This window comes from Haemaphysalis longicornis, unplaced genomic scaffold, assembly GCF_048455015.1.
Source record: "Haemaphysalis longicornis isolate Haplotype H1 unplaced genomic scaffold, Haemaphysalis longicornis Haplotype H1 scaffold_1, whole genome shotgun sequence".
Classification (NCBI taxonomy): Eukaryota; Metazoa; Arthropoda; class Arachnida; order Ixodida; family Ixodidae; genus Haemaphysalis; species Haemaphysalis longicornis.
In genome coordinates this window covers 101,638,157-101,663,785 of record NW_027526203.1, presented here as the reverse complement: position 1 = coordinate 101,663,785, position 25,629 = coordinate 101,638,157, and the positions used below count along the sequence as shown (strand labels likewise).

The window sequence follows — 25,629 nt, the reverse complement described above, 5'->3', positions numbered from 1 at the left end:
CACCTTCACCCGGCCTCCCTCTTCTGCCAGCGCTATAGATTTATCACTACATACTAGTGATATACATATCACCTGGAACACTGCTCCAGACCGAATGGGCAGCGATCATTTGCCCATTTTTATTGGGGCGGCCGAGTTTCAACCAAACGAGCGCAGGGTCGGCAGTGTCGTCAACTGGGACTGATATAGAGAAAAAGTGAGCACTTCGGGTGGTGATATCTTCCACTCCATGCTCGCTGGAAAGGCAGCAGCAACTACTACGCTCAAGCTACCGGCCCACTTCCCAGCACCAGACCTCAAGCTCAGGAACTTGTGTGCCGCACGGCGGAGGGCTGAACGTCAGCTAACACGACATAAAAATGACGCTTCTCTTAAGACATGTTTGAATAGGTTAAATTCGGCCATTAGGCGGTACACAAAGAAGTTATGGAGATCGCAATGGGCTGCTTTTTGCGAATCTCTAAGCGTCTTCACCCCGGCAACACGCATTTCGAGCGTTTTCAATGGGCTTTCCGGAAACCAGCGGTCGCACAAGCCGTTCATCGCTCTAGCCCTACGAAATAACATGACCCTTGAAGTCTTGGCTGAGGATTTTGCGGACAGCTTTTCTGGGGATTCAAAGAGCCCGGCCTGCCCATTGCCTCCTCTGCGTTTATCTGTCATGGATGTTCCCTTCACCTTCCGGGAGCTACTGACCGCCATGCAGAGTTTGCGCCGATGATGCGCAGCGGGTCCTGATACGATAAGCAATCAAATGCTTGTCAATTTGTCTTTAGAGCGCAAAAAAGACTTGCTGGTGCACTTTAACGAGGTATGGGATACAGGAAATATTCCCGCTTTGTGGAAGCTTGCATGGGTAGCGCCGCTTCTAAAGCCCAGCAAGGACCAGGCAGACATCGCCTCTTATCGGCCCGTTTCCCTCACGTCGTGTGTCGCTAAACTTATGGAAAAGCTGGTGAATGCTAAGCTGATGTGGTGGCTTGAAAGTAAGAGAAAGCTTCCGGAATGCATGACTGGCTTGAGGCAACGATTATGTGCACAAGACAGCGTCCTCGATCTTGTTAGTCATGTGGAACACCAGCGATCCTATAGACTATCAACACTTGCGCTATTTTTTGACGTGTCCAAAGCCTGCGACAATGTCGTACAAAGCGGCATCATCACAAAGCTGTCACGAATGGGCGTGACAGGAAATCTCCTCCGCTTCGTCCACGCTTTCCCTCACATCGTGTGTCGCTAAACTTATGGAAAAGCTGGTGAATGCTAGGCTGATGTGGTGGCTTGAAAGTAAGAGAAAGCTTCCGGAATGCATGACTGGCTTCAGGCAATGATTATGCGCACAAGACAGCGTCATCGATCTTGTTAGTCATGTGGAACACCAGCGATCCTATAGACTATCAACACTTGCGCTATTTTTTGACGTGTCCAAAGCCTACGACAATGTCGTACAAAGCGGCATCATCACAAAGCTGTCACAATTGGGCGTGACAGGAAATCTCCTCCGCTTCGTGCACACTTTCATCACAGGTCGTTCTATGCAGGTGCGATTAGGGGACGTTTTAAGTAGCACTAGAAGTGTATCGCGAGGTGTGCCACAGGGAAGTGTTCTATGTCCTACTCTTTTCAATGTGGCTATGGCGGGCCTCCCTCGAGCCGTAAAGAAGGACTGCAAGTCAGCGCACTTATCAATATATGCCGACGACATATGCATCTGGATCTCAGGTTATCAACACAAGCGGTTGGCTATGATTGCTCAAGGAGGGATTCGTACGGTACAAGCATATCTCTCGTCGGTGGGACTAACAGTCTCCGCGGAAAAGTCTGCTTTATTTTGTTTCCCGGACAAAAACGGAAAGCGACGCGCCTCAAGTTAACTTTAGGTGGCTTGCAAATCCGGCAAGCTACTCGTGTGAAGTTTTTCGGCGTCACCATTGACTATATATTATTCTGGAGGCAGGCCGTGGATTGTCTTGTCACGTCCATGGTTCCCCGATTAAATGTGCTTCGACGAATTGCTGGATCTAACTGGGGGAGTCACCCATCTTCTATGCTTAGGCTCCACTCGGCGCTTATCTTGAATCGGGTTCTTTACCAGCTACCTGTTTTGTCTCCCTCGGAGTCCCGAGATGCTCGTCTAGAAGCGCTGCACCGACATGGCGTTAAGATATCCCTAGGAGTTCCCCAGGCGGCGGCAAACAAAAAAGTCCTGGAAGAGTCCCATTTTCCACCTCTTCGTTTGATGGCGTCTCAGCGGTTGCTCTTGCAGCTTGTCCGGCGGGGAGAGTCTGCACCCGGAAAGGCCTTGCTCAGGCGTCTCCGCCTAAGGGTGGAATCTCGCATATACGCGGCGCTCAACACTCTCAGCATTCTCTACCCGCAACGGGGGAAGAACCAACATCGCTTGGAGCCACCGTGGTCTTTCGAGAGTTTGGAGTGTCAGCTCACCATCCCGGGCATCCGTTCGCAGAGATATACACCCGTGGCGGAAGCGAGAATGTTAGCACTTGAGCACTTGGACCGCTCGTACAGAGATTGTGTTCATGTGTTCACGGACGGATCTGTCGACAGAGAAGCCGATACCAGCGCAGCGGCCTTTGTGATTCCCGGCATGAACGTTTCCTGGGAGGCTCGCATTGACCAGTTGACGTCATCAACAACGGCCGAGGGCATAGCGGTCGAGGCGGCCTTGAAAAAGACCAAATCGCTTCGGGTGCAGCATGCGGTAATTCTAAGGGATTCCAAGTCGGCCCTACAACTCTTGCAGCTTGGATTTCCCGCAGATAAGATTTGCCAACGCTCCCTGCGTCTTCTTCAGCAGATAAAGGAAAACGGATTTTGCGTTCGCTTCCAGTGGGTCCCTTCCCACGTAGGAGTGCTTGGAAACAAGGCTGCGGACCACTTGGCTCGTGAAGCGACATCGGGCCCTCGTCTTCTGAAGGTGGCTGCAGATGAACGGCTCATTTTAAAAACAATCATACAAGATCATTTCCGCTCTTTTTGGCGACCGCAACATCAAGCTTGTGTCACAAAAGTAATGAAGAGGACAGAGGCAACCTTACTGTTCCGCATCCGGACCAACTCAGCGCGGACACCGGCGTGGCTCCATAAGCTGAACATTATCGCTTCACCTCTGTGTGGAACGTGTGGTGCTACAGGCGACATCGGTCATTTTATTATGGACTGCCGAGAGCATGCGGAGGAGCGGTTAGCTTTGTTTAAAGAACTGCGAAGGATGGCCGCTCCGCATGCCTCTTTGAACAATTTAATTTTCCCGAAAGGCCATTGGATCACGAGGAGGGACATCTTTCGTTTGATCCTGCATTTTTTACGTGTCACAAGCCTCAGCGAGTCATGGTGAATTCCGCGCATAGCGGTAAAAAGGTGCTGACCGGGTGAGCAATTGCCGGCATACCACGCAAGGCTAGGTCCACCCGTCAATAAACATCACCAGCACCACCACCATCGTTCTCAGTTTAAGTTGAACCCTCTTAGTGAGCCTCCAAGTTGTAGGTGAGTACCGGTAAGATGCAGCTGTCATACACTTTCTTCTTCAGCGACAATGGTAGGCTGCTATTCATTATCTGAGAATATCTGCCATATGCACCCCACCCATTTCTGATCCTTTTAATTATCTCTGCCTCCTGGTTGGGATCTGGGGTCACAACTTGCCCTAAGTAGATATATTCGCTTACAACTTCCACTGCCTCGCCACCTATCTCAAACCGCTGTGCTGTCCCGAGGTTCTTGATGATTACTTTAGTTTTCTGCATATTAATTTTCAGGCCCACGGTTCTACTCTGTTCGCCCAGTGCGGGAAGCATGCTTTGCAATTCGTCCCCCGAGTTACTTAGCCAGGCAACGTCATCAGCAAATCTGAGGTTACTGAGGTATTCTCCATTAACCCTTAGTCCCACCTGTTCTCAGTAAAACGTTCTGAATACTTCTTGTAAACATGCTGTGAATAACATTGGAGAGATTGTGTCTCCTTTTCTGACATCCTTCCTTATAGGTATTTTACTGCTCTCCCTATGGAGGATGATGCAAGCTGTAGACCCATTGTAGATATCCTCTAGTATTCTTATATAATGCTCATCTACCCCCTGGTTCCGTAATGCCTGAATGACTGCTAGGGTTTCAACCGAGTCAAATGCTTTCTCATAATCTATGAAGGCTATATATAGGGGTTCACTATACTCAACGCACTTCTCTATCACCTGATTGATTGTGTGAATATGGTCCATTGTTAAATAACCTTTATAGAACCCTGCTTGTTCTTTAGGTTGACTGAAATCTAAGGTTGCAGAAATTCGGTTAGCGATTACCTTGGTAAGTACCTTGTAGACGACTGACAGTAAGCTGATGGGCCTGTAATTTTTCAAGTGCTTCATGTCGCCTTTCTTATGGATTAGGATGATGTTCGCGTTCTTCCAAGATTCCGGTACCATTGCGGTCATTAGGCATTGCGTAAACAGGTTTGCCAGTTTTTCAAGCACAATTTCTCTGCCATCCTTCAAGAGGTCTGCTGTTATCTGATCCTCACCAGGTGCTTTGCCCCCTTTCAATTTTTTCAAAGCCTTCCTTACTTCTTCGGTCGTTACTGGTGGGATGTCTGTCTCCTCTGAACTACTGTCTCGTTCGGCATTATCCTGGATGTCCCGGCTACTGTACAGATCCCTATAGAACTCCTCGGCCACTGGGACTATTTTATCCCTATTTGTGATGACATTGCCTTGCTTATTCTTAAATGCATGCATCTGATTTTTCCCCACGCCAAGACGTCTCTTCACTTCTTTCAGGCTATTTCCGTTCTTTACAGCGTATTCGATCCTCTCCATATTATACTTCCGTATATCAGCTGTCTTACGCTTATTGAATAACTTCTAGAGCTCCGCTAGTTCTATTCTATGAGCTGCGGTAGAGATTGTCATGGTTTGCCGTTTCCTGATTAGATATTTCGTCTAATGTGAATGTTTACCAGTATCCTGTCTAGCCATAGTGCCCCCGACTTCTACTGCACACTCCGTGATAATGCTTGTAAGGTTGTCGCTGGCTTCCTCTGTCGTAAGCTCGGCTTCCTCGTTAAGAGCGGAATATCGGTTCTGCCGTGCGATCCTGAATTCTTCTACTTTACGTCTTACTGTTAGCTCATTTATCGGCTTCTTTCGTACTAGCTTGTTGCGGTCCCTCCTCAAATATAGCCTAATTCGAGATCTTACCATACGGTGGTCACTACACCTTACCTTCCGAGCACTTCCACATCCTGCATGAAGCCAGGGTTATCGCATAATATGAAGTCTATTTCATTTTCGTGCTCCCCATTCGGGCTCCTCCAGGTCCACTTCCGACTTTCCCGTTTAAAGAAGAAGGTATTCATTATGCGTAGGTTATTCCGTTCTACAAAATCAACTAGTAGGTCCCCCCTGCTATTTCTAAAGCCCAGACCATAGTTCCCAACTGCCTTGTCTCCAGCCTGATTATCGCCTACTTTAGCATTGAAGTCCCTCATAACTACGGTATAGTGTGTTTTTACTTTAGCCATTGCCGATTCCACATCTTCATAGAAGCGTTCCACTACTTGGTCGTCGTTGGTGGATGTGGGCGCGTAGCCCTGCACCACCTTGAGCTTGTACCTCTTATTGAGCCTAATTACAAGACCTGCTGCCCTTTCGTTAATGCTATAGTATTCGTCTATGTTGCCAGCTATGCTTTTATTGACTAGAAATCCCACTCCCAGTTCTCTTCTGTCTTCTAGACTACGGTAACATAGGACGTGTCCATTTTTCAGCACCGTAAAGGCTTCGCCTGCCCTCCTAACCTCGCTAAGCCCTATTTCATCCCATTTAATGCCCTCTAATTCCTCGAACAACACCTCGAGACTTGCTCCGCTAGATAAGCTTCGCGCGTTAAACGTTGCCAGGTTCAGATTCCATTGGCGGCCTGTCCGGATCCAGGGATTCTTAGCACCCTCTGTTGCGTTACAGGTCTGACCGCCGCCCTGAGGGCCTGAGGGCCATGGGTTAATTGGCGTATTCATGGGAGGTTGGGGCCGGTACTACACCAGGGTGGCCAGTCCTGTTCTGGTGAGGGAGTCCATTACCGGCAATGGTCGCCGGGGTCAGGCCACACCCCAAGCCCCTTTGTGCAATTCCATCAATACAAGGATTTTTTTTTAATCCGGTGGGAATTGTCCGGCACCGGTATTCGGACCACGGTCCTTCTGCACGCGAGGCGGGTGTTCTATCTCTACGCAATCGCTGAATACCCATACTCCACATACGTACCCCCAAACATACCACATGAACCCTCGAAAGCTCTGAGGACAAAAAGACTGTCAATGGGCTGCCAACGTGGATGGAGCAAACTGAAACGTATCATTGAACGAATGTTCTGATAATTCCTCGCCGAACCCAACGCAGATAGACAGAAGCTGCCATTTTATTAGAAAGAATAGAACTCGTGCATGCCACATAGCCCGCGTTCTGACAAGCAAAGGAAAATGAGAACGCAGTATATACTGAGCGGTGACCGCACTTCCTTTTCTAGAGGACCCCAAAGGGTGCAAAAACGGGAAGGGGACAATTCCAGAAGGTATGTAAAATCAACATAACACAGAGTCTAGTGAACTTTTTTATTAAAAAAAACATCGGTTTTTCATGGACACGTTAGTCTATTTATGCAATGCAGGTTTTGTGATGAATTGAGGAACAAAAAGAAAGAGTGCTTCATGATAAGCCAATCACTGTCTTAGTAATTTTTGCCAAATTCACTTTCGCGCGGAAACCGCTTGCAGACACTTTCATCGCTTAATGCAATAAACCAACGGCTGAAAACCAGCGGCGCTGAACGTACGGGTGGGATTTAACTGCTCGTGTAACCTCCGCGGTTCCAACGGTTAAACTATACGGGAAGAATTCCCAGGATTTCCTGCTTGCTTTTGTCGCGGCCGCCTAATATCGAGCGCAGGTGCGTACCGAGACAGACATACAGACAAAATTAAGGGCTATAAAGTAACATAAAAGCCCAACCCGTACCACAGACGTATCACGGGTGACGCCAATAAAATTAAACCAACTGGACCGAAGTCAAAAACAGTTTTTAAGAGACAGGAAAAGAAGAAATAAAGAAGAAAGAAGAGAGATCTATCACGCGAAACCAAGCCTAGGGAGGAGAGGCAATCAGCGGTACTTTTTAAACGAATATGTGAAAGCTCATTTATGAATCAACATGTCGTTCTTCATACATGTCATCTTAATATTGTCACAAACTCAAGCGTACGGCGTCGAAAAATATCATACAACCTTTTCATATTGTTGAACAGCACCTAATTCTGGTTACCCAGTCGTTCGATTCATGCAATTGCAAATCAATTCGCCCCGGGAAAACCCTGGAACTTTCTCGCACGAGGCGTCTATGGCTCCACTTACCCGCCGGCTCGCCGGCAAAAAAATAACCAAAATAAAACCTCCGCTGCTGTGGTTTCGTCGAAGCTCCGAGCACTTTCGAGGGGGCGAGCGTAGCTTTGCCCGAGCACTTTCGAGGGGGCGAGCGTAGCTTTGCCAGTGCTAAGGCGCGCGGGTGATTCCAGAAGGGAGAAAGAGGGAAGTTGTTCGTTCAACGTCGGCGGGCGCGTTGTCTTGTGCCCTCTCTCTCCGCGCCGGCGCAGTTATAAAAAACACTCACCTGGTCGGCCGATGGTGGACAGTTGAACGCCCACAGATAACTGCAAAGCTGTAGTGCCAGAAGACGCTGGAGCTGTTGAACGACGACTGACAGGGCGACAACCATCGCCAGTTTATGAATTCTTGCGTCGACCGCATAAGTCGAACGCGACTACTTGAATCGCTACGGCACGTACGCCGTGTAGGCAGCACTCGGAAAAAAGAAGAATCATCCCTTTCGCGAGGGGCACGATCAAATGCAGAGCATTTCTGCGGGTGGGCGCGCCTGCAAGTCGTACGGATTACGTATTGGTTGTTGTTGTTGTAATTGTTGTCTTCCAGCGTAGACATTGTCGATGAAGTCGATGGTGAAACATGCCGTGAACCCCCTGCCGCGGCTATGACGCAACGTGGAGCGGCTATGACGCAACGTGGCACGGCTATGACGCAACACAATCCAACACAATCCACTTTAATCCAATCCAATTCAAATCCAAGCCAATCCAAGCCAATCCAATCGAATCCAATCCAATGCCCCTCGCGAGAGAGTGTTATAGCGCCGAAATCGCCACCACGCGAACCCGTGATGCTGACGTCACGATCACGCCACAGATGTTAGCGACCGCAGCGCGCGAACGACACATGTGGTTTAAGCGCGAACCGACCGCGGCGAGAGAGCGCGATGCGAGCGCCCCACCTGTTCTTGCGCGCGAACCTAACGCGGCGAGAGAGGGTGTTGCGCACGTCCCCACCTGTTGTGCGCCCGAACCGAACGCGGCGAGAGAGGGCGTTGCGAGCGGAGAGAAGGCGAGGAGGACGCGGGGGAGAGGGCGCACCTCTGGCCGACGGTTGAATGAGTCAAGGATATAAGGCACGTTCGTAACCTTCCGTTCTGTGTCGGCTTTGTGGCTCAGTTGGTAGAGTACCGTCCACCTTGCGTTCCGCCCGCAGAGTCGTAGGATCGAAACCTGGCGCCGGCAAGTATTTATATAGTGTAGGGGGAGCGATGCGGACGCGGACTACGGACGCCAACGCGGGTGACATCGTGAGTTACTGAAATGCTCTGCATTGAAAAGAGAAGTCGCGCCTACGCAAATCAGCTACGTTTGGACATCGTGATGTGACAAAGCCAGTTTGTGCACCACACCTTCGGCGACCCGCGCCCTGGAGGACTCCAGCGTACTCCCGGGCCTCGAATCACCGTGGTCGTCTCAGACGGCCTCTCCTATGACGAAGTCACGCTTCACAGGTAGCCGTATCACCTCCGACAGCGGTGCATCATCCGGCCCGGTCGGTGAATATTGTAAGAGTCTGTCTCTCACATGCATAGAACTGTTCGTTTTCTGTTTAGTTCACTGCTCTATTTCGTAATATCTGTTTTTTAACGCTCGTGATTGTATAATTTTACTTAATTTTGAGCTGTTTCTCGCATTTGTATTCATTCTAAGTTACTTCTCGGTTACGTTATGGTTATATGTCCTCGTGCTTGTATTGTGTTTTGCCTGTCCAAATATAAGTCTTTCTTTGGTTGTGCGTTCAAGGCTCTGACTCATTCTTACCGCTCTGGTCGGCGAAAGCCGCACATCAGACGGCCACCCCATTCGTCACCTGTGCCCTTAGATTCGGTGGGGTTGTTTGCTGGCTTAAGTCGACTCCCCCACACCTCCTAGCAGCGCACCCGAGTAAGGAAACGGTGGCAATTTCTGGCGTCCGCGACAGGACATCTGATGTGAGCGTTAGGGAAGAGAAAGGCGCCAGGATTTTGGTAAATGCGTACCGACCAGGGCACCCAAGCAGTACGGTGATACTGCTGGCAGCGAGGAGCGAAAAAGGTCAAGAAAATGTACGTCGTGGGTGCCATTACGGCAATCGGGTCGAAGACAGTGCCGGTGGCTGAGGGAAAATTGTGAGGCAAAACCATTACCGTTTTGCACTCCACCGGCACCAGCACAGTTATTGTGCGAACGGACTTAGTCCGAGAGCAGGAGTACACTGGGGAAAGAAACCCAGTGTACTTTATGGACGGCTCAATTCGAAAGTTGCCGGTAGCCTAGATAGAGGTGGAAACTCCCTACTTCAGCAGAAGTGTAACCACCCTGTGTATGGAGAGGTCCATGTACGACCTCATCCTCGGCAACATCAACGGAGTCAGGGATCCCGACGACCCAATAACTTTTACAGCCCAAGAAGAACCACCGGCTGTGGCGGTGGAAGAGCCATTCATTGAGGAGCCACGCCCCAATGTATCGGCTGGAGAGGCAGCTGAGGCTGCCGTGTCGCAAGACAGGAATATGAGGACAGAGATAGTGCAAAATGTGTTTGTTCGGAAAGATGAGCTGTCAGCTAGCTTCGACGATTCGGAGAATTCTCTCCACAGAGAAACGAAAATGGTCGGCCACGGGGCGCTTAGTCACTCGACACGACCGAAGCTGCCACCCGAACACGCGCAGAAAAACACAATTTACTGCCACGGCCGCGCCGCGAGGACCGGAGCTTCTCAAGTGCCCGAACGCACCCCTAACTCTGGTGTGTTTATGCTCGAGAACATGAGGCGACGCCAGACTCAACGCGAGTGTTTATGTTCGGATTTTTGCTCTCTCACATGTACGTGCAGTTCGCTCAGAGAGTTGCCCCACGCCTGTACACGACGGTAGACGTTTTCTCCCCGTGCTCCTCTGTCCTGATCCACTGTAACCTCAGTTTTTCTCTATTATTAAACCTTTAAATTCTCAAACATAGTTTCTCCTATTCGATCTTCATTCGAGCACGACCAAGCTGACATGGCGCAGCCGACAGTATCAGGATTTGAGGCCACGGAACGAACGGACGAGGACACGAACGACGGGGACCAAACGGACCACGACTACGAGAGTGCCCGCCGGCGAGGGGTAACGACGGACTCCACGTCAACGGCGATCGACCGGCTCCTGACTTCAACGGAACGCGACGTCCTGCGTTCAACGAAGAAGTAGCAGTTGGTAAGCGAACTACGATCACGAGGGCTCAATTGGTCGGGCCGGAAGGATGACATCGTCTCGCGTCTCTTGGAGGACAACGAAAAACGTCGCCAGCTCTCCAACCGAATGAATGTGCCAACGATACTTCAGGCTGCCTATGACGACGAACGGCCGACGAACATGCAAGCGGCGCTTTTCGAGAACGGGAGGCTGCGTGAAGAACGAGAACGTCTTCCGAGACAACTGGCGAGAGTCGGCCACACGTTTCCCACGGTGCCAGAGCCAGCAGCAGCCCTTCAACGACACGACGCACACATTGGTCCGGAGACGCGGAGCACGCACAACGGCACGCACGCGAACGACACAACGCATGCAAAACGGTGCATCGCCTGCTCACCGGACCTCTCCCACGTGATCGCCACGATTACGGAAACGAAAGCGAAGCTCAGCGAATTCCTGGAGAGATCACGAACACCCGCTGCTCTCACACCGAGCCCACCGACGAGCTACACCATCCACGCGCAAGTCTTTCCTGCAACGAGCAACGAGACACGCAACGCACACAGCGCGCACGAGCCAGAACGCAGCACGTACCTGGCACCCGCTCCTCCGGTCCAGACCTTGCCTACGAACGCCAGCGTAATCGAATTGGTGGAGCTCACGAACAAAACGCTCAGAGCGCGGAATGCAACTGCGCCAGCACGTACGACATTTTACGCACATGCTGCCCCGGCCCCAGGCCACGCAACGAACGACAACGCACCCGGATTGGTGGACATGGCCCGACGAACGAGACGCTAAGTGCACGAAACGCACCAGTGGTGACGAACGACATCGAACCCGGACTGGTGGAGCTGACCACTACAACCGAAACGAACAGCGCACAGAACGCACCCGAGTTGGCACGCACGAAAACCCTAGAACCCGCTGTTCCAGTCCAGGTACCGCCCATGAACGACATCGTACCTAGACCAGAGACGCTGGCAACGACCAACGAATCGCACGACTCACAGAACACCACCAAGCCAGCACGCACGGAGGAATCGTTATTCATGACGTCCTCCGCTCCCGCTGCTGCCATCCGGACTTGGCCACAGAATGTAACAACCAAAGGAACCAACCTCGCCACGAGAAACGAAACGCCAAGAGCGCGCGGTTCAATCCAGCCGGAACGTACGAGCTCTCCGGCAACCGCTGCTAAGGCCCTGGTTCAGCCAAAAACGAAATCGCACTCCCGCAGGTTGACCGTCTGCGAGCAACGACGCACCTAGCGCACGTGGCACGTCCGAGCCGGACCGTCCAACTTCCCCGGCGCCCGCTGTTCCGATCGAGACTCATCCGACAAACGCCGTCATCGTACAGTAGGATGCAGCCGCGAGCATACGGGCACCAGGCGAACGAGACGCCATCGAGGCTGCTTGCGCGAGAGTAATTCCGACCGCAGCACTTTCGAACCAACCGGCAAGTGACGAGAGCTTGAGCGACAACACGGACACGGCGAGAACGACAACGAACGAGGTCGGTCGGCACAAAGGCATCGAATACCCTACTGAGGAAGCCACGCCTGCGACGACAAAGATTGTGAGACCGAACGAACCAGACGAACTACGCCCACTTTGCCACCACAATGGCTTCACTTCCGAGGAGAGCCGCGGCTTAAGGAAGCACGGAACCACAACGATTTTGGCCAATCAGCCACGCGACCCGACGACAACGCCACACCGCCGCACGCGGAACGAAAAGGTAAACGGGCCCCGCACCACCCGAAACGCACACGCCGAGCGAAACGCCCTCAACACAGCGATCTTTGCGATCCTCACAGACCGCACGCCGCCAACGAACAAAACGGACACCAACGTTCCCACGCGCATCAACCACGCAAGCAGCTATACGGACTCAGTCGCCGAAGGAAGCGACGTGACCAACGCTACGCCGTAAACGCTGCCAAGTTCGTGTCCGACGAAATGAATCCAACGGTACGCAGAAATCAAGCGAGTTCGAAATTCGCCGACCTCATCGAGACGGACGCCGACAACACGAAGTTTTTAATATCCGGAACGACGAAAAACAAACGCCAACATCGAGCATTTACGCAAACGTAGACAGTTGTGTTTCTGATACGAACGGACGTCAATCTACGCGGGCACTTGTGCCTGAGGACAGGCACAAAATTAAGGACAGGCGTGTCAGCTAGCTCCGACGATTCGGAGAATTCTCTCCCCCGAGAAACGAAAACGGTCGGCCACGGGCCGCTTAGTCAGTCGACACCACCGAAGCTGCCGCCCGAAGACGCACAGAAATTCGAGCAGACACGTGTGCTAAGAAAGTATAAAGGAAAAAGAGAGAACTTAATCATAAAACCACTGCCGAAGCATATGCACCCAACACATCACCAATACAGACGAGAACTTAGGGCAATTACCTACAAAAAGACATCCCCCTCGCGAGGGGCACGATCAAATGCACAGCATTTCCGAGGGGGTGCGCCGGCAAGTCGTATCTCTCGATCGCGGGACCCGTGTCGCCATCTTTCGGAGGCGCGGGACAACTTGTGGCGCTTTTGAAACAAACCAGAAATGAGTGAAGGATATAAGGCGCGTTCGGTGCATCGAAATCTGTGTCGGTTTCGTGGCTCGGTCGGTAGTGCGCCGGGCACCTTGCGTTCCGCCCGCGGCGTCATGGGTTCGAAACCGGGCGCCGGAAACTGTTGTTTCTTTTATAGTGTAGTGGCCTGGCTGCGGACTACGACAAGGCGCGCCTGCGGACTACGACAAGGCGCGCAGGGCGGACTACGACAAGGCACGCCAACGCCGCGTGACAGTGTGAGTTACTAAAATGCTATGCATTTAAAAGACATCCCCCTCGCGAGGGGCACGATCAAATGCACAGCATTTCCGAGGGGGTGCGCCGGCAAGTCGTATCTCTCGATCGCGGGACCCGTGTCGCCATCTTTCGGAGGCGCGGGACAACTTGTGGCGCTTTTGAAACAAACCAGAAATGAGTGAAGGATATAAGGCGCGTTCGGTGCATCGAAATCGGTGTCGGCTTCGTGGCTCGGTCGGTAGTGCGCCGGGCACCTTGCGTTCCGCCCGCGGCGTCATGGGTTCGAAACCGGGCGCCCGAAACTGTTGTTTCTTTTATAGTGTAGTGGCCTGGCTGCGGACTACGACAAGGCGCGCAGGGCGGACTACGACAAGGCGCGCCTGCGGACTACGACAAGGCACGCCAACGCCGCGTGACATTGTGAGTTACTAAAATGCTATGCATTTAAAACGCAATTTACTGCCATGGCCGCGCCGCGAGGACCCGAGCTTCTCAAGAGCCCGAACGCGCCCCTGACTCCGGTGTGCTTATGCCCGAGAACATGAGGCGCCGCCAGACTCAACGCGAGTGTTTATGTTCGAGTTTTAACTCTCTCACGTGTACATGCACTTCGCTCAGAGAGTCACCCCACGCCTGTACACCGCGTCACACGTTTTCTTCCCGTGCTCCTCTGTCCTGATCCACTGTAACCTCAGTTTTTTCTCTATTATTAAACCTTTAAATTCTCAAAACCTAGTTTCTCCTATTCGATCTTCATTCGGGCCACGACCAAGCTAACAAGCGCGATGAGGAACACGCGAGAGAAGAGAATACTGGCAGAAGTACTCACCCTGAGAAGGCGAAGGAAAGCCAGGGAAGCTCCGGAAGCGAAGATGTGAATATATCCGCGATCCGCAAGGAGGAAACTCCTCCAGATATTTGCGAAAGCGCACCACTTCAGACCTCGAAGGATGATGATCCTACTGCTGATGCGGAGCTTGGGGATGGCGATAGCATCCCGGTTGTGAATACCGTCATGACATTGGGGCCGAACGCCCTGGACGGGAATGTATCCGATATTGCTGGTCAAGTTGTTGAAGAAACCGTGGTCTTTCCGAAAAGCAAGCTTAGAAGCACGCTTATTATTGTGCAGGAAGACCCAGTTGGAGACTGCGAGGTCGCTGGGGAGACTAGCGCCGTGTGCGTAGCTGACAGTTTGAACAGAAGATCGACCGACTCTAAGGTCAAGTTTGAAACCCCCGTGTGAACGGAGCCGCACTCCGCGGAGAGGGCTCGCCGTACATCAGCGTCCGCGACGATCCACTGACATTAGTGGTGGAAGACAAACCACGCGCCCCTTCGAAAGAAGGGCCGGCTTTTGGGAAACCCCGATTCGATGCCTCGGATAAAGGCGAAGCCGTGCCCGTCGTAACAGGAGCCCCGGCAAAAGCGAAGCCAGCGCGTTTCGGCACTGAAATTCTGCGGCCCCTGCGACGGAGCCGCCCCGAAAGGCAAGGAGTGCCGAACGGCATGGAAACAAGCAGTCATTGAAAACCGGCCTTACAAAAGTCGGCAAGCGAATGAGCTGCCAGAAAGAGTACAAGTTTGAACCCACGCGTAAAGGAAAACGTCTATACTAAATCGCACTCTTTGTATGTCAGCGTACGAGACTTTTGCAGTACAATGCACTTTGTATTTTACACAAGTTTCACACTAATGACTTTGACCAGAACTCTGTTATGGTGATTAGCTTGTTCTGCGTTTTCAGTTACCTCAGAGCAACCGTATTGTTCTTGAACTTGCCATTAGTACGTAGGCTGTATATTTAGAATGAATCTGTGCCAAACCCTTGTGATGTACGGAAACTATGTACGCGTCATTATTTATTATTTAGAACAATTGTACAGCACTTGATTCTGTGTTAGTACGCACTGCATCTTTTGTTCGCTAGGTGTGAACGACGCGTACGCCCGACTTTGGGAATTTCGGGAATATTATTGCATAATATTCTTAAACTGGGGGGCTGTGTCACAAACTCAAGCGTACGGCGTCGAAAAATATCATACAACCTATTGATATTGTTGAACAGCACCTAGTTCTGGTTACCCAGTCGTTCGATTTGTGCAATTGCAATTCTATTCGCCCCAGGAAAACCATGGAACTTTCTCGCACGAGTCGTCTATGGCTCCGCTTGCCCCCTGGCTTGCCGGCAAGAAAACAACAAAAATAAAACCTCCGCCGCTCCGTTTTCGTCGAAGATTCGAGCACTTTCGAGGGGGCGAGCGTAGCTTTGGCAGTGCTAAGGCGTGCCGATGATTCCAGACGGGAGAAAGAGGGAAGTTGTTCGCTCGACTGCTGCGGCCGCGTTGTGTGTTGTGCCCTTTCTCTCAGCGCCGGCTCAGTTATAAAAAGAGAAGTCGCGCCTAAGCAAATCAGCTACGTTTGGACATCGTGATGTGACAACGGTTGTGCCAGTTCGCGCACCATATCATCGGCGACCCGTGCCTTGGAGGACTCAAACGTACTCTCGGGCCTGGAATCACCGTGATTGACTCGGACGGCCTGGCGTACGACGAAGCCACGCTTCAAAGGTAGCCGTATCGCCTCCGACAGCGGTGCATCATCGGGCCCGGTCGGTGAATATTGTGGGACTCTGTCTCTCATATGCATCGAACTGTTCGTTTTCTTTTTAGTTAACTGCTCCATTTCGTAACATCTATTTGTTAACGCTCCTGATTGTATAATTTTGCCTAATTTTGAACTGTTTCTCGCATTTGTATTCCTTCTAAGTTAACTCTCGGTTACGTTATATCTCCTCGTGCTTGTATAGTGCTTTGCTTGTCCAAATATAACTCTTCGTTTTGTTGTTCGTTGAAGACTCTGACTCATTCTTACCGCTCTGGTCGGCAAAATCCGCACATCAGACGGCCACTCCCTTCGTTACCTGTTCCCTGTAGATTCGGTGGGGTTGTTTGGTCTCTTGAGTCGACTCTCCACACCTTCTAGCAGGGCACCCGAGTAAGGAAACGGTGACAGATATGCAAACATATATGCAGTTCAAGTGCTTCCTCGATGGTGAATTCTCATGCTCAATGTTGACTCATCTTGATCATTTTATCCGTTTTTTGTATTCGTTCTCTGCCGTGCTCGTGATCTGCATCTTCCCCTGTCCTGCTGTCCCTTGTGCCCTGGTAGACCTTCTGTAAAACTCAGAAACGGATTGCTTCCCCCAACCGTCCCGTCATGTCACGTTCACGCGCTCGTGCCGCGTTATCATTATTTATGTTAGGGCTGGAAGCGCCGACGCACTGGTGCTGATGCGCATGCGTCACTGATGCCTCATGTGTAGATAAGCTCATGCATTGTACGACGCTGGGGATTGTTGCATTGCGGCTCCCAGTCTGCGCCACGGAATAAAGGCTCTTCCTGAAAGAAACCGGCTCGGTTTCTGCTACAACAATCTGGCGACAAGGGTGGGGTCCAAAACCAAACAGTGAAGATGGCCACAGCCCCGGCAGCGATAAAGGCTTCTAACGTCGTCAAGCTTCCGGAGTTCTAGCCGGGCAGCGGAAACATCGATGTTTATATCGAGTGTTTCGAGCTGTTCGTCACCGCCAACGACATCGCGGAAGAGAAGCTGTAGCTATGCCTTGCAGCCATCGGGAAAAAGGCTTACGTCACTCTCCGTAATCTACTCCTGCCAAAAACGCCGAGCAAGTGAACTTTATAAAGAAGCTACCAGTGTGCTTAAAAAGCACTATGCTCCAAAACGTTCAGTGGCCCCAGAAAGATACTGCTTCAATCAACGTAAGCAAGAGGCGCATGAGAGCGTGACGGAGTTCGTGGTCGAGCGAAAGAAATTGGAGGCCACATGCGAGTTCGGCGGGTTCCTGGAGGACGCTCTTCGAGACTGTCTCATTGCCGGGCTAGAAGCGGATGCCATACGCTGCCGACTTCTGGCCATGACGGATGCTTAACTTCCCTGGGACCGGGCCTGCAGCGTTGCTACAGCCATTGAAACCGCAACGCAATACACGAAGGAGGTGTTCACGAGTGACAACGCTGGACGGGCACCTGGCGACACCGAAGTGCAGTGGCAACCACAAGCCACGACATCGCGGCCAGCGGCGAGAAAAGCACCATTTAACCGAGCCACGCCCCCCAAGCCCGGCACGCTGGAAAAAAGAAAGCCAAAGACTTTTTACCCCTGGTGGAAACCATGTCACCGGTGTGGAGGGCCCCATGCACCTGTAAGTTGTCCATTTTTGAACAGTACTTGTTTTAATTGTGACAAGAAAGGACATGTTGCAAAAATGTGTAAAACGAAAGAAGTGAACCAGCTTTTAAACGAGGGCTCTGATAAAGAATTGCTAACGATTAGTCACACGAACCAGAGCTCGGGAGCGCCTGCCATTGTAGTCAACGTAGAGTTAAATGGAAAAGTAGCCATGGAACTTGACACTGGCGCAGCTATGTCTGTGATGTCGGAAGCCAAATTCGCGAAGCATTTTCCAAAAGCCAGTTTCCGGAAAGGAAATGTGAAACTCTTAACTTACAATGGCACGCCAGTATCGAAAAGGTATCGTGGATGTAACAGTGCAATACCATGACCAACGCGTGCGACTGCCACTTGTTATCGCTAAATAAACTGAGGGAGCGAGAATGCCTTCTTTGTTCGGGCGTAACTGGCATAAAAAGATAAAGATAAAATGGCAGGAAGTGGTGCGAGAGAGAGAGCAGTTGACGCTGACCGAGAAATATCGTTGTTGTGTTTGCACCGGGGTACGGCTCGATAAAAGGATTTGAAGCTAGCATTGTACTCAAGGAAGCGGCGTGTCCCGTCGGGACACGCCCGTCCCGTGGTCGGGCGTGTCCCGGCGCGACCAGTGCCGTACGCTCTTAGCGAACGGGTTGAACCGGCACTAGCTAAGCTGGAAAAAGCGGGAATAATCTATAGGGTCAGGCACAGTTCTTGGGCCACACCACTTGTGATCGTACCTAAAAAGGACGGCATAGGTCGGAGGATTTGGGCGACTACCATTGCACAGTTAATGGGGTACAGAATTGGACCATTATCCTCTGCTTGTGCCCGATGATATTTTCGCAGCACTACAAGGCGGAACCATGTTCTCGGTCATTGACATTACCCAGGCGTACTTGCAGTTCGAACTGGACGAGGGAGCACAGGAATTGCTCACTGTCAACACGCATTTGGGCCTTTTCAGGTTCCCGCGATCGCCTCATGGCGTAGCGAGTGCCCCGGCTGTTTGACAGGACGTGATGAATCAGATCCTGCAGGGAATGCCAGGCACTGCTTGCTATCTAGACGACGTGATAATTGGAGGCAAAACGCACAAAGAGTGCAAAAAAAAGAGTGGAGCAAGTGCTCATGCGCCTCAGTACGCATTTTATCAAGGTGAACGCAGAAAAATGCAGGCTGCTCGGGCAAAAAGTAGCATATTTGGGGCACGACATTGATAAAAAATTTACACCATCTTCCCACGTGCGAACCCTGAGGAGATGCAAAGCCGTAGAGTAGTACCGTATTAATTGGTTGTTAGAGTAAAGACACGTGTAGTAGCGTATTGAATGTCTTTTTTACTTATCAAATAGTGGGGAACGTTTTGCGGCTTCTTGTTCTCGAACCGAAGAATCCGCTGTTCGGCGCTGTCGTTTCGAAGCGTTGTCACGTTGCCGAACGCCATCTGGATCAGCTACTCGCCGCTGACGTTTCAAAGCGGCTTCCCGTTCTCGAAGCGAGGAATCCGCTGCTCGACGTGGCCGATTACGTTCGGCGTCGCGAGCTCTCCTCTGCGCAGCCTTGTCTTCGGAGGTGCTCGCGACTCTGACAGTGTGCTGGCTAGCGCTAGTTGAAGGTTTGCCAGCCAGTTCGCTGACGGAATCGTTGGCGTCTATTTCCAGTTATCGGACGGCGCAGTACCGAAGAAGCAACTGAGGGGAGCGCGGACGGGTTTATTCGCAGAGCATAGGGAAAGGAGAGGAGGAGCAGCGCGCGCTAGCGCACAGGTGGTGTGGAGAGGAGGAGGGGAGAGAGCGGCGTTACCACAGCTGTTGTGGAGAGGAGAGGTGCGGACGCCCACGACGGAGGGTCGACTAAGAGATGCTTTGCATCTAAAATTGCTTACAACACACCTCAGAAAAAGGGTTGGCTATCATGAATGCGCCAAAGCCTGTAAATAACACTAAACTGAAAGCTTTTTAAAGCAAAGCTTTCTACCTCTACCCCCCAAGGGTTCTTTCGCGACCGTTGCTGTCACCAGAAAACTCCAGCGAACAAATAAAAGAATTTACTGGAACCGCCGGGAATCGAACCTGGAACTAATAGACTAACAAAGCGAGAGCCCGTTGTCTTACCGATTCAGCTACGAGCCCACGCGAACACGGGAAGACAAATGGTGTACTCACCAAGCACATCTACTGGTTTACCCCCTGCCTTCTCGCTGAATGCCACGCGAAAGCGTCACACGACCACTCACGCCCGTCTAGCGGCCCTGTGCGCACCTGGCTCATGTGCTAAGAGATACAAAAATTAAAGGAAGCTCACACCAATCCATGGCATCTCACTTTTAGTACGCCAATGTGCTAAAGCCTGTGGCCTCCAGTGCTCACGTAAAAAATCACAGCTCCTTGTCGTCCGCCCTCACGCCAAATCAAAGAATACATTCAAATACTCTTTTATTGTCAGGCCATCTCTCCAAGCCCCAGTATCCAGACTAACACCAAGAGTCACGTCTCCTTGCAGCGCCTGAAAAACAGCATTAATCTTATCATACACATGATCAGGCGAGTTGCCACCAAGAAGCGAGGCCTAAAAGAATCCGGTACCTTTCGATTAATTGAAGCTTTTGTTCTCTCGAGAGTTACTTACGACAAACCCCTATCTTCTTCTCGACGAGGAAGACATAGAGATGCTTTATATAATGATTAGAAAGGCGGTTGAGCAGGCCATTGGTCTTCTCATGAGTGCGTCCACACTGAGGCTGCTTAGCACGGGCTCCACAAGACGGTGGAAGAGCTGATAGAAGGCCATCTTTCTAACCAGAAGGTCCGACTCCGAACTGCGGTCGGTAACCGCATGCTTCACCAGATTGGCTGGGCAGCCCAGAATGTCACTCCGCTTGACGTACTCCCAGACTCTTGGCGACTAAACCTAAAGATGCTCCCATTGCTTAGAAATATGAACCCCTCACATGACGAGGGTCAACGAAAAGCACGGGCTCAAGCGCTAAACACCACCCTCGGTGGGGCTCATGCAGTTATGTACACAGACTTCTCCTAACATCGAGAGCAGCAACACGCCATCATCGTGACTACCTCCAGAACCAACCTCCTTGCGTGTACCTCGCTTAGGACCCAACAAATAACGGCAGCAGAAGAGGCAGCCATCACCTTGGCTCTCACTCAACCAGGAGTTCAGAAAGTAGTCACCGATTCCCAGCAAGCCTACTGGAATTACCAGTCGGGTTGGGTGTCCTGACCTGCACGGCGCGTGCTAAAATCCACTCCCCAAACGGTTCCATTCAGCTGATCTGGACACCGCCTCACGCTTCAATGGAGGGCAACAAATACGCCCTGCACTTTTACCTCCCGTGCTATGGAGCTGCACGAGGACAGTCACCCGCTTGTCACGTCCAGGGAGATAATCCACCATTATCGCCTTCTCAGACAGACCGTACCTTCGCCTTACCCTGACCTTTCCACAGAACAACAAACTACCCTACGGCTCATACAATCCGGGCTCCTTCCCACAGCCTACGTGTCTTCACGTAATGCATCCGAATCGCTACGACGCTGAATGTAAATTTTTCTCAGAAGTAGGATTACTCCGCCCCGTAATCGGGGTGTGCGACTTTAGCCCTGAGCACCCTCCTCTCTTTCCGTCAACTACCCAACAAGAGCAATGTAGAGATGCTGCTGTCCAGGCCCTCTCTACCTACCCAGCTTCAGCGGGTGGACAGAACACAGGCTGCGCGGACTGCATATGGGCCCCACAGAAGAAGGAACCCCTCTCCAAGACTGCACTCTTGGCCGTTGAGAAATCTGAACAGAAGTATTTTATTCCTCCTCCTTCTCAGCCGCAAGTCTCGTCACCTCCATCCGCGGCGCAGAGACGGAGAAGAAGGGCTTGCGTTCGGGCTTGTTGGTGTTCCATAACTACTTCTTAAGCGCCAAAAACTACAGGGACATAGAATGAGACAGGGACACGCGCTATCCCGTATCCCTGTCTCGTTCTATCTCCCTATAGTTTTAGGCGCTAAAGAAGTAGTTAGAGACGGAGAAGTCAGATCGTCTAACACTGGGTTGGAGCTTACTTTGATTTTATAAAAAAACTTTCCACTCTTGCTACACCAATACAACTCAACCAAACGTGCATCATGCATTGATTTAACCTTACCAAGAATATTTCTTTGAAGTAATAAATGGTGTGGTTAAGTGCATTTCACTTCTCTCTGGTTTTACTATTTGTAGAGTGATGTGAGTGATTTTAAGTGACGTCGCATGAGTAATCGTTACGGGTGCCGTTTACAGCTTTGCTTTCCAACCACATTCACGGGGTGGATTGGCGCGATTTTTTTCGGCTTCGTTAACTTGCACGCGAAATTTTGGCCCAATCTAGCCACTGTGCTAGAATCCTTGCATCATCATCATCATCATCACCAGCCTATCTACGCCCACTGCAGGGCAAAGGCCTCTCCCATTATTCTCCAATTACCTCGGTCCTGTGCCAACTGTGACCAATGTATCCCCGCAAACTTCTTGATCTCATCTGCCCATCTAACTTTCTGCCGCCCCCTGCAACGCTTGCCTTCTCTAGGGATCCACTCTGTTACCCTTAATGACCTGCGGTTATCTTGCCTTCGCATTACATGCCCTGCCCACGTCCATTTCTTCTTCTTAATTTCTACTAATATGTCTTTAACACCAGTTTGCTCCCTGACCCACTCCGCTCTCTTCTTGTCCCTTAATGTTACACCTATCATTTTCCGCTCCATTGCCCACTGAGTCGTTCTGAATTTAAGTTGAACCCTCTTAGTGAGCCTCGAAGTTTCTGCCCCGTAGGTGAGTACCAGTAAGATGCAGCTGTCATACACTTTCTCCTTCAGCGACAATGGTAGGCTGCTATTCATTATCTGAGAATGCCTGCCATACGCACCCCACCCCATTCTGATCCTTCTAATTATCTCTGCCTCATGGTTGGGATCTGGGGTCACAACTTGGCCTAAGTAGATATATTCGCTTACCACTTCCACTACCTCGCCACCTATCTCAAACCGCTGTGCTGTCCCGAGGTTATTGATCAATACTTTAGTTTTCTGCATATTAATTTTCAGGCCCACGGTTCTACTCTGTTCGTCCAGTGCGGAAAGCATGCTTTTTGCAATTCGTCCCTCGAGTTACTTAGCAAGGCAATGTCATCAGCAAATCTGAGGTTACTGAGGTATTCTCCATTAACCCTTACTCCCACCTGTTCCCAATCCAACGTTTGGAATACTTCTTGTAAACGTGCTGTGAATAACATTGGAGAGATTGTGTCTCCTTGTCTGACACCCTTCTTTATAGGTATTTTACTGCTCTCCTTATGGAGGATGATGCTAGCCCCCGCACGGGGCACCTTGAGCAATCTTGGTGACGGTACTGGCGATACCGCGGACCCCGAGCCCCCAAACATACGCTGGATCCAACCGTGGCAATGTGTTTATAGGTGAAGGGTTAGAAACCACGAACGGTGGCCGTCGGAGCCCAGGTCAAGCTCTGGCGGATGGGCTCCCTGTCTGTTCACCAGGCAGGGAGCTCCGGGACCTCTTTGACTACCAGGGTAAGGTCAAAGAAGAAAGTACCCCCGTCTCCCTGCTTTCCAATGTGTCATATGGCATTTTCTAAACCCCCCCCCCCAAACGTGATCGGTCCCTGAAAAGGGGCCGCACCGAAGTATCTTTTCCTCCTTTGTCTTCGATCTCCATTCCAAAGCCCGATAATTTCTCGCGCTTCCTGGTAATGGAATCCCTAGATAAATCAAAACCCATCACTTCCCAGTCTGTCTTTCTCATTTCCAAGTTTCTTGAAAGCCTTGTAGGCAAATCGTACAAGGCTAAAAAGCTCACAACCGGAGAAGTCCTAATAGAAGTCCAAAACAAACAACAATCCTGTAACCTCTTGAAGCAAACGCGCATGGTCGATGTTGATATCAAGATCACGCCCCATCGCAGTCTGAATAGCTGCCAGGGCGTCATCTCTGATAGAGATCTAATAAATGAGACTGAAGCAGATCTGCTTGACGGCCTTCGCGATCAGGGCGTGACAGCAGTGCGGCGAATCACGATACGCCGAAACGATCAAATTATACCTACCAAACACATCATCTTGACGTTTGACCGCTCAACACTTCCTGAGTCGGTCAATGCAGGCTTCATGAGATGTCCGGTCCGACCCTACGTGCCAAACCCACGCCGCTGCTTCAAGTGTCAGCGGTTTGGGCACGGCACAACCTCTTGCCGTGGTAAACCGACGTGCGCAAAATGTGCAGCACACGATCACCTAACCGACAATTGCGAATCCGAGAGCTTCACCTGTGCGAACTGCCACGGACCGCACGCTGCCTATTCCAGGAGCTGCGAAAAATTCAAACAAGAAAAACAGATCATCGCCTTGAAAGTAAACGAGAACATCACCTTCCCAGAGGCGCGAAAGAGGTTCGCCTCTTTCCCCCTGGGCAGGTACGCCGACGCGGCTCGCCGGGGGGCGGAGCGGAGTCTGGTTTCGGCGGGGACCCAGTACCGAGAGTCGGACTTGGTCCCGCCTCCACCCCCCCCTGGGTTGCCTCTTGCAGCCCAACCCGCCTCCGCACCGCTCGCTGAGCCAGCAGCGGCTGTGGGGGCATCCACGTCCGGTGGGGATGCTGCTGCACCCACCGTTTCCCCCTCTCCACCGGCCCGAAGCACACGCGACGGCCCGGACGAGATGGAGACGGAGGCAGTCGCAGCGACCCCCTCCGCCGCCTCACTGCCTGTGCCATCTGTGGTGCTCCCCACGCCTTCGGCACTGGCAGCGCAGGCAAAGAACACCCGAAAGGGTACCATGTCAAGGGGGCCCAGTCCGCTGGGCACCCCCTTGCCTTCAGATGACGACATGGACGTCGAGCCCTTCCGGCTTTCATCGCAGCGGAAGGAACGGGCTGCGACGTCCAGGTCACTAGAGAAGGTCAGAAAACCCCTTCCAAGAGTGCAAGCCCCGAAAGACCCTACATAAATAGTCACACTCCAGTAGCTCTGAACACATAATAATGGGAAGAGAAAATATTGTTCAATGGAACTGCAGAGGCCTTCTGAATAATCTTGACGACGTTTATGAGATTCTGCACGCCAATCAGCCAAGTATAATGTGTGTCCAGGAAACACATCTGAATTACAAACACACAAATTTCTTGAATAGTTACATGGTATACAGGAAAGACAGGGATGGCTGCACACACTCTTCTGGCGGTGTTGCCATAATCGCCCGCAAATCCTTAGCATGCCACCCTGTCACCTTGAACACCGTCCTTGAGGCTGTAGCCGTTCGCTCAATAATATTTAATAGGTTGATAACGGTATGCTCCATATACATTCCTCCTGATGTTGCACTTACGAGCTCCGACTTCGAGGCGCTGGTTGACCAGCTGCCCGAACCATACATCTTAACAGGCGACCTTAATGCTCACAATTCTTTATGGGGCTCTTCTCGTACGGATGCCCGGGGTCGCCTGATAGAGAGGTTTCTCACATCCTCTGGAGCATGCCTTTTCAACAATAAACAGCCTACATACCATAACATAGGACACAACACATACTCATGTCTTGACTTGGCGATTGGCTCAGCAGTTCTCTTTCCTCTCCTCGAGTGGGTTGTGGGCACTGACCCATACGGTAGTGACCACTTCCGCACCTCACTCACATACATAGGTAAAGGCCCATGCAGTCCATCTTCCCATAATAGGTTCAATGAAGCACGAGCTAACTGGAATACATTTACAGAGACATCCAAACTACATAACACATCCATAGGACACCTACACGTCGAAGAAGCTACCCAACTCCTCACGGCGCACATCCTCGACGCCGCCGAAAAGTCCATTCCCCACGCCTCTGGTGCCCCGCGAAACCAGCGGAGGCCGTGGTGGAATGAGGACTGTAGGCGGGCGCGAGAGGCCCAGA

General features: G+C 51.4%; 1 pseudogene; it reads left to right on the top strand.

Annotated features, from left to right (window-relative positions):
* The first annotated feature begins 10,438 nt into the window (after window positions 1–10,438).
* The window catches only part of LOC144144331 (uncharacterized), a 55,074-nt pseudogene continuing 39,883 nt past the window's right edge, over window positions 10,439–25,629 (top strand).